This window comes from Ranitomeya variabilis, chromosome 1, assembly GCF_051348905.1.
Source record: "Ranitomeya variabilis isolate aRanVar5 chromosome 1, aRanVar5.hap1, whole genome shotgun sequence".
Classification (NCBI taxonomy): Eukaryota; Metazoa; Chordata; class Amphibia; order Anura; family Dendrobatidae; genus Ranitomeya; species Ranitomeya variabilis.
The window spans coordinates 81,476,240-81,487,820 of record NC_135232.1 but is presented as its reverse complement, the minus strand read 5'-3'; positions in this window follow the sequence as shown (position 1 = coordinate 81,487,820).

The window sequence follows — 11,581 nt, the reverse complement described above, 5'->3', positions numbered from 1 at the left end:
GACTTCTTGTTCGGGCTCCTCAGTTTGGGGGCTTAGTACAAGCAATTCTTCTCCATAGCTCCCCCTCTCTTTGACAGGAGCATTCTTGTCAAAGCTTGAGTCAGATGAATTAAGACCATGCAGGCCGGACTCTGCGGGCATCATTTCCCAGGGTTTCTCAGCCACACGCCCTGTCTCACACAGCTGCTCCATTTCCCTTGTCCGATCAGGAACTGGTGAGCTGACAGCCAGCACATTCTTCACCTCAGGGGACGACATCAGTGGTTCCTCCTTCTCATCGGCTCGGACCTTGGAAACGAGTGTCGCAGGAACACTTGGCACTTTCTCTCCTTCTTCGGGAACTAGTGCTGGGCAAGGTAGTAAAGCACTTTGGTGGTCTTCTCGAGCAAACGTCACTTTCTTTCCTCTGGGCTGAGTCTCACCAATAAAACCTTCAGACCCAGGCTGTAGATCCACTAGACTCGCCTTTACGCGTTGGGACAGCGCAGTCATTTCACCAGAGATGCTTGACACCTTCTCCACCTCTCCTTGGCGTCCGACATTGTGGTACTGTCTTGCCTTAGGTGGAACTCTTCTCTTCCTGCCGTACCATTCCCTCCAGGGGCGACGTTCCCTCCAGTTAGCAGGACCCTCAGAGAGGTGAGCGGATCTCTGCCACCGCTCTTCTCGGGTAGGGCAATTTCTGGACATGTGTCCCACCTTTCTGCACGTCCAGCACTCACGTCTGCATCTGTCTGGAGGGCGCTTCAGTCTGGATCGTCGACCTCGGCAGGGGACATCTCTCATCTGCAGTTGCTTTTCACCCCAGGATACAGAGTTACACTCTGGAGCCGCCACCGAAGCCTTCTTTATGCGGCGCACCTCTCCTATATCTCTTTCTGGTGGCTTCCGCACGTTACCTCGGGGTATGCCGCTGGTCCCCAAAACCGCAGTAAGGGCTTTCCCCAGACTCTCAATCTCCTCCCACATTCTTCTTATCTTCTGCTGGGAATCTCGGGTCCACATTGCCTCCTCTTCATTCTGACTGGGTGCTCCGCAGTTGTAGCATCTAGGCAGTCTTCTTCGCCGAGCGGCACTAGTCTCACTTTGGGGGGCGGTCTCTCTTTCTCGCACCGAAGGGCTGTACTCTGCAGCAGGGATCTTCTTATATTCAGCCACCTCCTCACGGACTCGCTTAACCTCCTTCTTCAAGTCTTCTACCCATTGAGGGGCTGTTACCTTCCTGCTCCATACCTTTCCCACTGGCCCTACCACCCCTTGCTCTTGCTCGCGCATGCGTGCCTCACTCCCGACCTCAGAGAAAGTCATATCTAGCTTTACACGCATGCGCTCTCGCAGGGCCTGTGTCATCAGCACATCTCGCAAGCCTGTCACCAGTTGGTCTCGCAGCACAACGTCAACTGACCCCACACCTACGCCGTCCTTCCGTATAATGGCAGTATGAAGCTCCTGCAGTGTGTTCATATATTGCGTCACGGTCTCCCCCTCTCTTTGTACCCGGCGGAACAGTCGCATGCGCAGCTCCCCTACGTCAGTGGGGTCCTTATGCGTCTCCTCAAGTATACGTAATACTTTGTCCAGGGTATCTCTCGCCTGGGGGGGTCTGAGCATAACAGAGTCCCGTGCATCCCCCTCTAGGGCCATCACAGCTATTTCCGCCTGCAGAGCCGGTGTCATAGGATGCATCCGCATCATCCCTCGGATGCGCTCCGTCCAACCCCACAACATGACATTACTCCCTGAAAATTTTGGCAGGTTAGCTAACATGGCTCCCAGGGAGATGCTAGACCTGGGACCTCCCTCAACTGCTTGGTCTGCCCCTTCCACGCTACCGTGTGACATCCTGCCGACTACGCCAAGTGTAATAGAATGCAGGGTTGAGTATGTCACCACGGAACAGACAGACCAACTGTTGAAGGGGATTTATTAACAGGGGTAAAATTCTCCTCACAGGGAGTAAACAGGGGGTTAATAGAGTCAAACAGTAAACAGTTAAGCGGAATCAAAAGGGTTAACGAGTGTTCTTGTAACTTATCAGCCCAGGGAGGTCCTGACTGGAGGGTCCTTTTTCCCAATGTGGATACAGTCACCAGCAGGGCTTGAGATCCTGAAGTCTCTTCTGTGTCTCCTGGAAAGTCCGGGGTTAAGCCTCTGCAGCCTGTTCTTCTCAAAGTGAAACTGGAACCAGGAAATAGCAGTCTCTCCGTCACTGCTGCAGGAGTCTCCGTAAGCCTGGCAGCTTCTCTGTAGTAATGTCACACACACTGGGCAGTTACTTATCTCACTTAGGGATATTTGCTTGTCACTGCGGTCACCAGGGCTGCACTGAGTCACTGTCTCTGCACTGTCAGGGGAAGAGTCTTCTCAGATTATGGAGGCTTCCAAGTCCCCACTCTCACTCCAGCCTTAGTGCCCTCACGGGGAGCACTCTGTCGTGGGGAGCGCGGCGCTGCAGCCTGCTTTCTCTCTGGCACGCTGTCCCCTCTCTGGCGCGCTCTCTCTCCCGCACTTTTTCTGACCACTCCCCTCTCTTTTCCCAGCAGCCACCACGTCCCTCCTGTCCAGGGCAGAAAGTCTTCCCCCCAACAACCCAGCTGTCTGACTAAGTGGTTCCAGGCAAGGAGCAGGGAAAGCAACCTCCTTACACCAACTCCCATGGCCTTAGAACTCCCTGGGTTGAAAAAACACAACCCGGTCATAGACTGGCGGTCCAGAGAAGTAGTCAGCTGGGGTCAGTCGTGTGAGGACTGCTGCCTGGGAATTACGATCTCTGCCGTCCTTCTACAACCTACCCCTTCTTCTCCAGTGGGAGCAGTAGAGGTGATTGAAGGGAGTAGGGGCAAGACTCTTCCCTCACTACATTCTAACCCGGTATGTCAGAGACCTCTTAGGAGGAGGGGTCAGAGGAGAGTGATGGTTCCCTCGATGCATAGTGGGGGAGTGAGTTTGGCGACACAGGGGGACGCCTCTGTTGTCGGTTCTGTAAATGGAGCAGCCCCCAAATGCAGGGCAGCGGGGTACTTGGTACCGGGTCCCTCGGTCTCGGTTCTAGGGGTGTCACGGTGGCCCGACCCGGTCAGTGGCCCTGCTAAGGGGTGCCCAAATAAAGGTGTAGGTGAGAGTTTGTCAAGTGTTTGTGACGCCACCTGTGGTTTTCGGTCAGGGTGACCGACGCTGCTAGGGGCCCGCTGGGGTGATGGAATGGCAGCTAGATGGTGTAACTTCCCACAGGTGAAGTATATCCCCAGGGCTTCCCTTGATGAGTAGGTGGTAATTGTGTAGGTCGCAGTAAATGACAAGGACACAGGGTTGCAGTGTCTTTACCTTTTTACTGAAGGCTTCGGCATCCACAATCCAGAGCACTGCTAACAGGGCTGGCTGAGACCGGCCGGTCCGAAGGCACATCCAGAGTTCCCTTTGCAGGTGGAAATCAGTAGCCTTCCTACTAGTGCCTGTGTGTTGTAGTACTTCCCTGCTGAGCACCACGGGATAGTCCTCACAACTGTCTGGTATGTTTCTGTTCTCTCTCTCCGTCCCCTGTTGTGAATTCCGTTCTCGGGCTCCCTCTTGTGGTCGTGAATGGTACTTTGGTGAGTTCTGTCCTTAGACACCCTCTGGTGGCTTTGAGTGGAACTGCTGATCTTTGAGGTTGGCTTTCTCAGCTGCCCTCGTTTATTGCTTCTGCTCGCTTCCCTATTAAAATCTGCCCAGGTCGTTAGTTCATGCCAGCTGTCAATGTCTCAGTACTGGTTCAGATCTCTCTTGGAATTCTCAGATGACCTGACTACTCCAGCAGAAGCTAAGTCCTTGCTAGTCATTTGCTGTTCATTGGTTTTTGAATATATTTTTCAGTACATGCTATGTTTCAGTCCAGCCTGCTATTATGATATTTCCTTGCTAGCTGGAAGCTCTGGGAGTGCAGAGCTGCACCTCCACACCGTGAGTCGGTGTGGAGGTCTTTTTGCACACTCTGCGTGGTTTTTGTAGTTTTTTTTACTGACCACATAGTTCCCTTTCCTATCCTCTGTCTTTCTAGAGAAGATTCGGCCTCCTTTGCTAAAATCTGTTTCATTCCTGTGTTTATCACTTCCCTCTTAACTCACAGTTAATATTTGTGGGGGGCTACCTTTACTTTGGTGAATTTCTCTGAGGCAAGGTAGGCTACTATTTCTATCTTTAGGGGTAGTTAGCTCTTAGGCTGTGAAGAGTCGTCTAGGGAGAGTTAGGTACGCTCCACGGCTATTTCTAGTGTGTGTGATAGGATTAGGGATTGCGGTCAGTAGAGTTACCACTTCCTCAGAGCTTGTCCAAGGTTTTCCATTTTAACCATCAGGTCATTTCGGGTGCTCCTAACCACCAGGTCCATAACAGTACAGCTGGCCCACAAAGTGTTAATGCATCTCAAAAGAGGGAAAAAAGAAGTTCTGAGTCAATTTTTTTTTCTTTGCAGCTTGTTTTGTCTTTCTTTTCCCCTTAACCTCTGGGTGGTTCAGGACTCAGGTGTAGATATGGATATTCAAGGTTTGTCCTCTTGTGTGGATCAACTCGCTGCTAGGGTACAGAGTATTCAAGATTATGTAGTTCAGAATCCGATGTTAGAGCCTAGAATTCCAATTCCTGATATGTTTTCTGGGGATAGATCTAAATTTTTGAATTTCAAAAATAATTGCAGACTGTTTCTTGCTCTGAAACCCTGCTCCTGTGGTGACCCCATTCAGCAAGTAAAGATTGTTATTTCTTTGTTGCGTGGAGACCCGCAAGACTGGGCATTCTCCCTTGAGCCAGGAAATCCTGCATTGCTTAATGTAGATGCATTTTTTCTAGCGCTTGGATTGCTTTATGACGAACCTAATTCTGTGGATCAGGCAGAAAAGATCTTGCTGACTCTATGTCAGGGTCAGGATGAAGCAGAAGTATATTGCCAGAAGTTTAGAAAGTGGTCTGCGCTTACACAATGGAATGAGTGTGCCCTGGCAGCAATTTTCAGAAAGGGTCTTTCTGAAGCCCTTAAGGATGTTATGGTGGGGTTCCCCACGCCTGCTGGTCTGAATGAGTCAATGTCTTTGGCCATTCAGATTGATCGGAGTTTGCGCGAGCGCAAAGTTGTGCACCATTTGGCGGTGTCCTCTGAGCGGAGGCCTGAGCCTATGCAATGTGATAGGACTTTGACCAGAGCTGAACGGCAAGAACACAGATGTCAGAATGGGCTGTGTTTTTATTGTGGTGACTCCTCTCATGCTATCTCTGATTGTCCTAAGCGCACTAAGAGGTTCGCTAGATCTGTCACCATTAGTACTTTGCAGCCTAAATTTCTCTTATCTGTTACTCTGATTTGCTCACTGTCGTCCTACTCTGTTATGGCATTTGTGGATTCAGGCGCTGCCCTGAACTTGATGGACTTGGAGTTTGCCAGGCGCTGTGGTTTTTCCTTGGAGCCTTTGCAGAGTCCTATTCCCTTAAGGGGGATTGATGCTACGCCATTGGCCAAGAATAAACCTCAGTACTTAACTCAGCTGACCATGTACATGGCTCCCGCACATCAGGAAAATATCCGCTTTTTGGTGTTGCATAATTTGCATGATGTTGTCGTGTTGGGTTTGCCATGGTTACAGGTTCATAATCCAGTACTGGATTGGAAATCAATGTCTGTGTCTAGTTGGGTTTGTCAAGGGATACATGGTGATGTTCATTTGATGTCAATTTCTTCTTCCACTCCTTCTGAAGTCCCTGAGTTTTTGTCGGATTACCAGGATGTATTTGATGAGCCCAAGTCCAGTGCCCTACCTCCTCATAGGGACTGTGATTGCGCTATTAATTTGATTCCTGGTAGTAAGTTCCCTAAGGGCCGACTGTTCAATTTATCTGTGCCAGAACATGCCGCTATGCGGAGTTATATAAAGGAGTCCTTGGAGAAAGGGCATATTCACCCGTCTTCGTCGCCGTTGGGAGCAGGGTTCTTTTTTGTGGCCAAGAAGGATGGCTCTCTGAGACCCTGTATAGATTACCGCCTTCTCAATAAAATCACGGTCAAATTTCAGTACCCTTTGCCTCTGTTGTCTGATTTGTTTGCTCGGATTAAAGGGGCTAGTTGGTTTACCAAGATTGACCTTTGAGGGGCGTATAATCTTGTGCGTATTAAACAGGGCGATGAATGGAAAACAGCATTTAATATGCCCGAGGGCCATTTTGAGTACCTGGTGATGCCATTCGGGCTTTCTAATGCTCCATCTGTGTTTCAGTCCTTTATGCACGACATCTTCCGGAAGTATCTGGATAGGTTCATGATCGTATACTTGGATGGTATTTTGGTCTTTTCAGATGATTGGGAGTCTCATGTAAGGCAGGTCAGGATGGTGTTCCAGGTCCTTCGTGCTAATGCGTTGTTTGTGAAGGGCTCTAAATGTCTCTTTGGAGTTCAGAAGGTTTCATTTTTTCCCCTTCTACTATCAAGATGGATCCTGTCAAAGTTCAGGCCATTTATGATTGGACTCAACCTACATCTGCGAAGAGTCTTCAGAAGTTCCTGGGCTTTGCTAATTTTTACCGTCGCTTCATCGCTAATTTTTCTAGTGTGGTTAAACCTTTGACTGATTTGACGAAGAAAGGCGCTGATGTGGTGAATTGGTCCCCTGCGGCCGTTGAGGCCTTTCAGGAGCTTAAACGTTGTTTTACTTCGGCCCCTGTGTTGCGTCAGCCAGATGTTTTGCTCCCTTTTCAGGTCAAGGTTGATGCTTCTGAGATTGGGGCAGGGGCTGTTTTGTCTCAGAGAAGTTCTGATGGCTCCTTGATGAAGCCGTGTGCTTTCTTTTCTAGAAAGTTTTCGCCGGCCGAGCGTAATTATGATGTCGGCAATCGGGAGTTGTTGGCTATGAAGTGGGCATTTGAGGAGTGGCGACATTGGCTTGGGGGAGCCAAACATCGCGTGGTGGTCCTGACTGATCACAAGAATCTGACTTACCTCGAGTCCGCCAAGCGGTTGAACCCTAGACAGGCTCGATGGTCACTGTTTTTCTCCCGTTTCGATTTTGTGGTCTCATACCTTCCGGGATCTAAGAATGTGAAGGCTGATAGACCTGACCGCTGCCCAGTGGAGAAACTGTTTGTCCCTGATAGATGGACTAGTAGGGTTATTTCTGAGGTTCATTGTTCAGTGTTGGCTGGTCATCCTGGGATTTTTGGTACCAGAGATTTGGTTGCCAGGTCGTTTTGGTGGCCTTCCTTGTCACGGGATGTGCGTTCTTTTGTGCAGTCCTGTGGGACTTGTGCTCGGGCCAAACCTTGCTGTTCTCGTGCCAGTGGGTTGCTTTTGCCTTTGCCTGTCCTGAAGAGGCCCTGGACACATATTTCCATGGATTTTATTTCTGATCTTCCTGTCTCTCAAAGGATGTCTGTCATCTGGGTGGTTTGTGATCGGTTTTCTAAGATGGTCCATTTGGTACCCTTGCCTAAATTGCCTTCCTTGTCATGGTTCCCAATGGCAGGGACTCAGGCAAAAACAGACTAGCTCTAGGAATGATGGAATCTCAGATGACCGCGACGCTGAACCTAACACGCAACTAATAGTAGCCAGGGGGTGTGCCTACGATTATCCCTAGACACCTCGCACCAGCCGGAGATCTAGCTTCCCCTAGCAGAGGAATACACAGACCTGGCTTGCCTCCAGGGAAACCCCAAAAGTGATAGTAGCCCCCCACATATAATAACGGTTAGGTAAGAGGAAAACACGTACGCAGTATAAATATAGATTCAGCAAAGAGAGGCCCTCTGACTAGATAGCAGAAAATACAAAAGAGGACTTCGCGGTCACCTCAAAACCCTAAACAGCCATCCTGAAATTACTTAAACTCCGTTATCAACTCATGACACCGGAGTAGTAATTTCAGATCACTAGAGCTTCCAGCAGCAAAAGAAATATAAATGCATGCTGGACAAACAAACACAAAAAATGCCAAAGATCCAACTTAGCTGAATTGCAGACTTGGAGCAGGTAGCAAGCAACAGAGGTGCTCTGGTAACATTGATTGCCGGCACTAGAATGACTGAGAAGCCAGACTAAATAGGAAACTCCCAGTTTCCAGATGGAAACAGGTGCAAGACAAAAGTCAACCAGTACCACCAGTAACCACCAGAGGGAGCCCAAAAACAGAATTCACAACAGTACCCCCCCCTTAAGGAGGGGGCACCGAACCCTCATGAGAACCACCAGGGCGATCTGGATGCACCCTATGAAAGGCGCAAACCAAATCAGAGGCATGAACATCGGAGGCAGTCACCCAAGAATTCTCCTCCTGACCGTATCCCTTCCATTTAACCAAATATTGAAGTCTCCGTCTGGAAACGCGAGAGTCCAAAATCTTCTCCACAACATACTCCAACTCACCCTCCACCAGCACAGGAGCAGGAGGCTCAACAGAAGGAACAACCGGTACCTCGTACCTCCTCAACAACGACCGATGGAAGACATTATGAATGGTGAAAGATGCTGGTAGGTCCAAACGAAAAGATACAGGATTAAGAATCTCCAAAATCTTATAAGGACCTATGAACCGAGGTTTAAACTTAGGAGAAGAGACCTTCATAGGGACAAAATGAGAAGATAACCACAGCAAGTCCCCAACGCGGAGATGATGACCCACACGACGATGACGATTAGCAAACTGCTGAGTCTTCTCCTGAGACAACTTCAAATTGTCCACCACATGACTCCAAATCCGGTGCAGTCTATCCACCACCGTGTCCACTCCAGGGCAATCCGAAGATTCCACCTGGCCAGATGAAAAACGAGGGTGAAACCCTGAATTGCAAAAGAAAGGAGAAACCAGAGTGGCAGAACTGGCCCGATTATTGAGGGCAAACTCTGCCAACGGCAAAAAGGCGACCCAATCATCCTGATCAGCAGACACAAAACACCTCAAATAAGTCTCCAAGGTCTGATTAGTTCGCTCCGTCTGGCCATTAGTCTGAGGATGGAATGCAGACGAAAAAGACAAATCAATGCCCATCCTGGCACAGAACGCTCGCCAGAACCTAGACACAAATTGAGACCCCCTGTCAGAAACGATGTTTTCCGGGATACCATGTAAACGAACCACATTCTGAAAAAATAAAGGAACCAACTCAGATGAAGAAGGCAATTTGGGCAAGGGTACCAAATGAACCATCTTAGAAAAACGGTCACACACCACCCAAATGACGGACATTTTCTGAGAAACCGGGAGGTCCGAGATAAAGTCCATAGAGATGTGCGTCCACGGCCTCTTCGGAATAGGCAAGGACAACAACAATCCACTAGCCCGAGAACAGCAAGGCTTGGCCCGAGCACAAACATCACAAGACTGTACAAAGGCACGCACATCCCGAGACAGGGAAGGCCACCAGAAGGACCTGGCCACCAAATCTCTGGTACCAAAAATTCCAGGATGACCTGCCAACACAGAAGAACGAACCTCCGAGATGACTCTACTGGTCCACTCATCTGGAACAAACAGTCTCCCAGGCGGACAACGATCAGGCCTATCAGTCTGAAACTCCTGCAAAGCACGTCGCAAGTCTGGGGAGACAGCAGACAAAATCACCCCATCCTTAAGGATACCCGTAGGCTCAGAATCACCAGAGGAGTCAGGCTCAAAACTCCTAGAAAGGGCATCTGCCTTCACATTTTTTGAACCCGGCAAGTATGAAACCACAAAATTAAACCGGGAGAAAAACAACGACCAGCGCGCCTGTCTAGGATTCAGACGCCTGGCAGACTCAAGGTAAATCAGATTCCTGTGATCAGTCAAGACCACCACCTGATGTCTAGCACCCTCAAGCCAATGACGCCACTCCTCAAATGCCCACTTCATAGCCAAGAGCTCCCGATTACCGACATCATAATTTCGCTCGGCGGGCGAAAACCTTCGAGAGAAGAATGCACATGGTCTCATCACTGAGCAATCGGGACTTCTCTGCGACAAAACTGCCCCCGCTCCAATCTCGGAAGCATCAACCTCGACCTGAAAAGGGAGCGAAACATCAGGCTGGCGCAACACAGGGGCGGAAGAAAAGCGGCGCTTAAGCTCCCGAAAGGCCTCCACAGCCGCAGAGGACCAATTGGCAACATCAGCACCCTTCTTAGTCAAATCAGTCAGAGGTTTAGCAACACTTGAAAACCCAGTTATAAATCGACGATAGAAATTAGCAAAGCCCAAGAACTTCTGAAGGCTCTTCAGGGAAGTAGGCTGCGTCCAATCACAAATAGCCCGAACCTTGACAGGATCCATCTCAACAGAAGAAGGGGAAAAAATATACCCCAAAAAAGAGATCTTCTGAACCCCAAAAATACACTTTGAACTCTTTACAAACAAAGAATTGGCCCGCAAAACCTGAAAAACCTTCCTAACCTGTTGAACATGCGACTCCCAGTCATCCGAAAAAATCAAAATATCATCCAAATACACAATCATAAATTTATCCAGGTATTTACGGAAAATATCGTGCATAAAGGACTGAAAGACTGAAGGAGCATTAGAAAGACCAAAAGGCATTACCAAATACTCAAAATGGCCCTCGGGCGTATTAAATGCAGTTTTCCACTCATCTCCCTGCTTAATCCGCACCAAATTATACGCACCCCGAAGATCAATCTTAGAGAACTACTTTGCCCCTTTAATACGAGCAAATAAATCAGTCAATAGTGGCAAAGGATACTGGTATTTGACTGTAATCTAATTCAACAGGCGATAATCAATACAGGGTCTCAGGGAGCCATCTTTTTTACCCACGAAAAAAAAACCTGCTCCTAAAGGGGATGAGGATGGACGGATATGTCCCTTTTCCAAGGACTCCTTAATATACTCTCGCATAGCAGCATGCTCAGGCACAGACAGATTGAACAAACGACCCTTGGGAAACTTGCTGCCAGGAATCAAGTCTATAGCACAATCACAATCCCTGTGAGGGGGGAGAGAACTAAGTTTAGGCTCTTCAAAAACATCACAATAGTCAGACAAAAATGCCGGAATTTCAGAGGGAGTAGATGAAGCAATGGAAACCAAAGGTACTTCCCCATGAGCCCCCTGACATCCCCAGCTTATCACAGACATTGTTTTCCAGTCAAGGACTGGATTATGAGTTTGCAACCATGGCAATCCAAGCACTAAGACATCATGCAAATTATGCAACACAAGGAAGCGAATCACCTCCCGATGGTCAGGAGTCATACACATAGTCAGTTGTGTCCAGTATTGTGGTTTATTCCTAGCCAATGGTGTGGAGTCGATACCCTTCAGAGGGATAGGAACTTCCAAAGGCTCTAGGCTAAACCCACAGCGTCTGGCAAAGGACAAATCCATAAGACTCAGGGAAGCGCCAGAATCCACATAGGCATCCACAGTAATAGATGATAATGAACAGATCAAAGTTACAGACAAAATAAACTTAGACTGTAAAGTGCCAATTGCAAAAGACTTATCAACCTTTTTTGTGCGTTTAGAGCATGCTGATATAACATGAGCAGAATCACCACAGTAGAAGCACAACCCATTTTTACGCCTATAATTCTGCCGTTCAGTTCTGGACAGAATTCTATCACATTGCATAA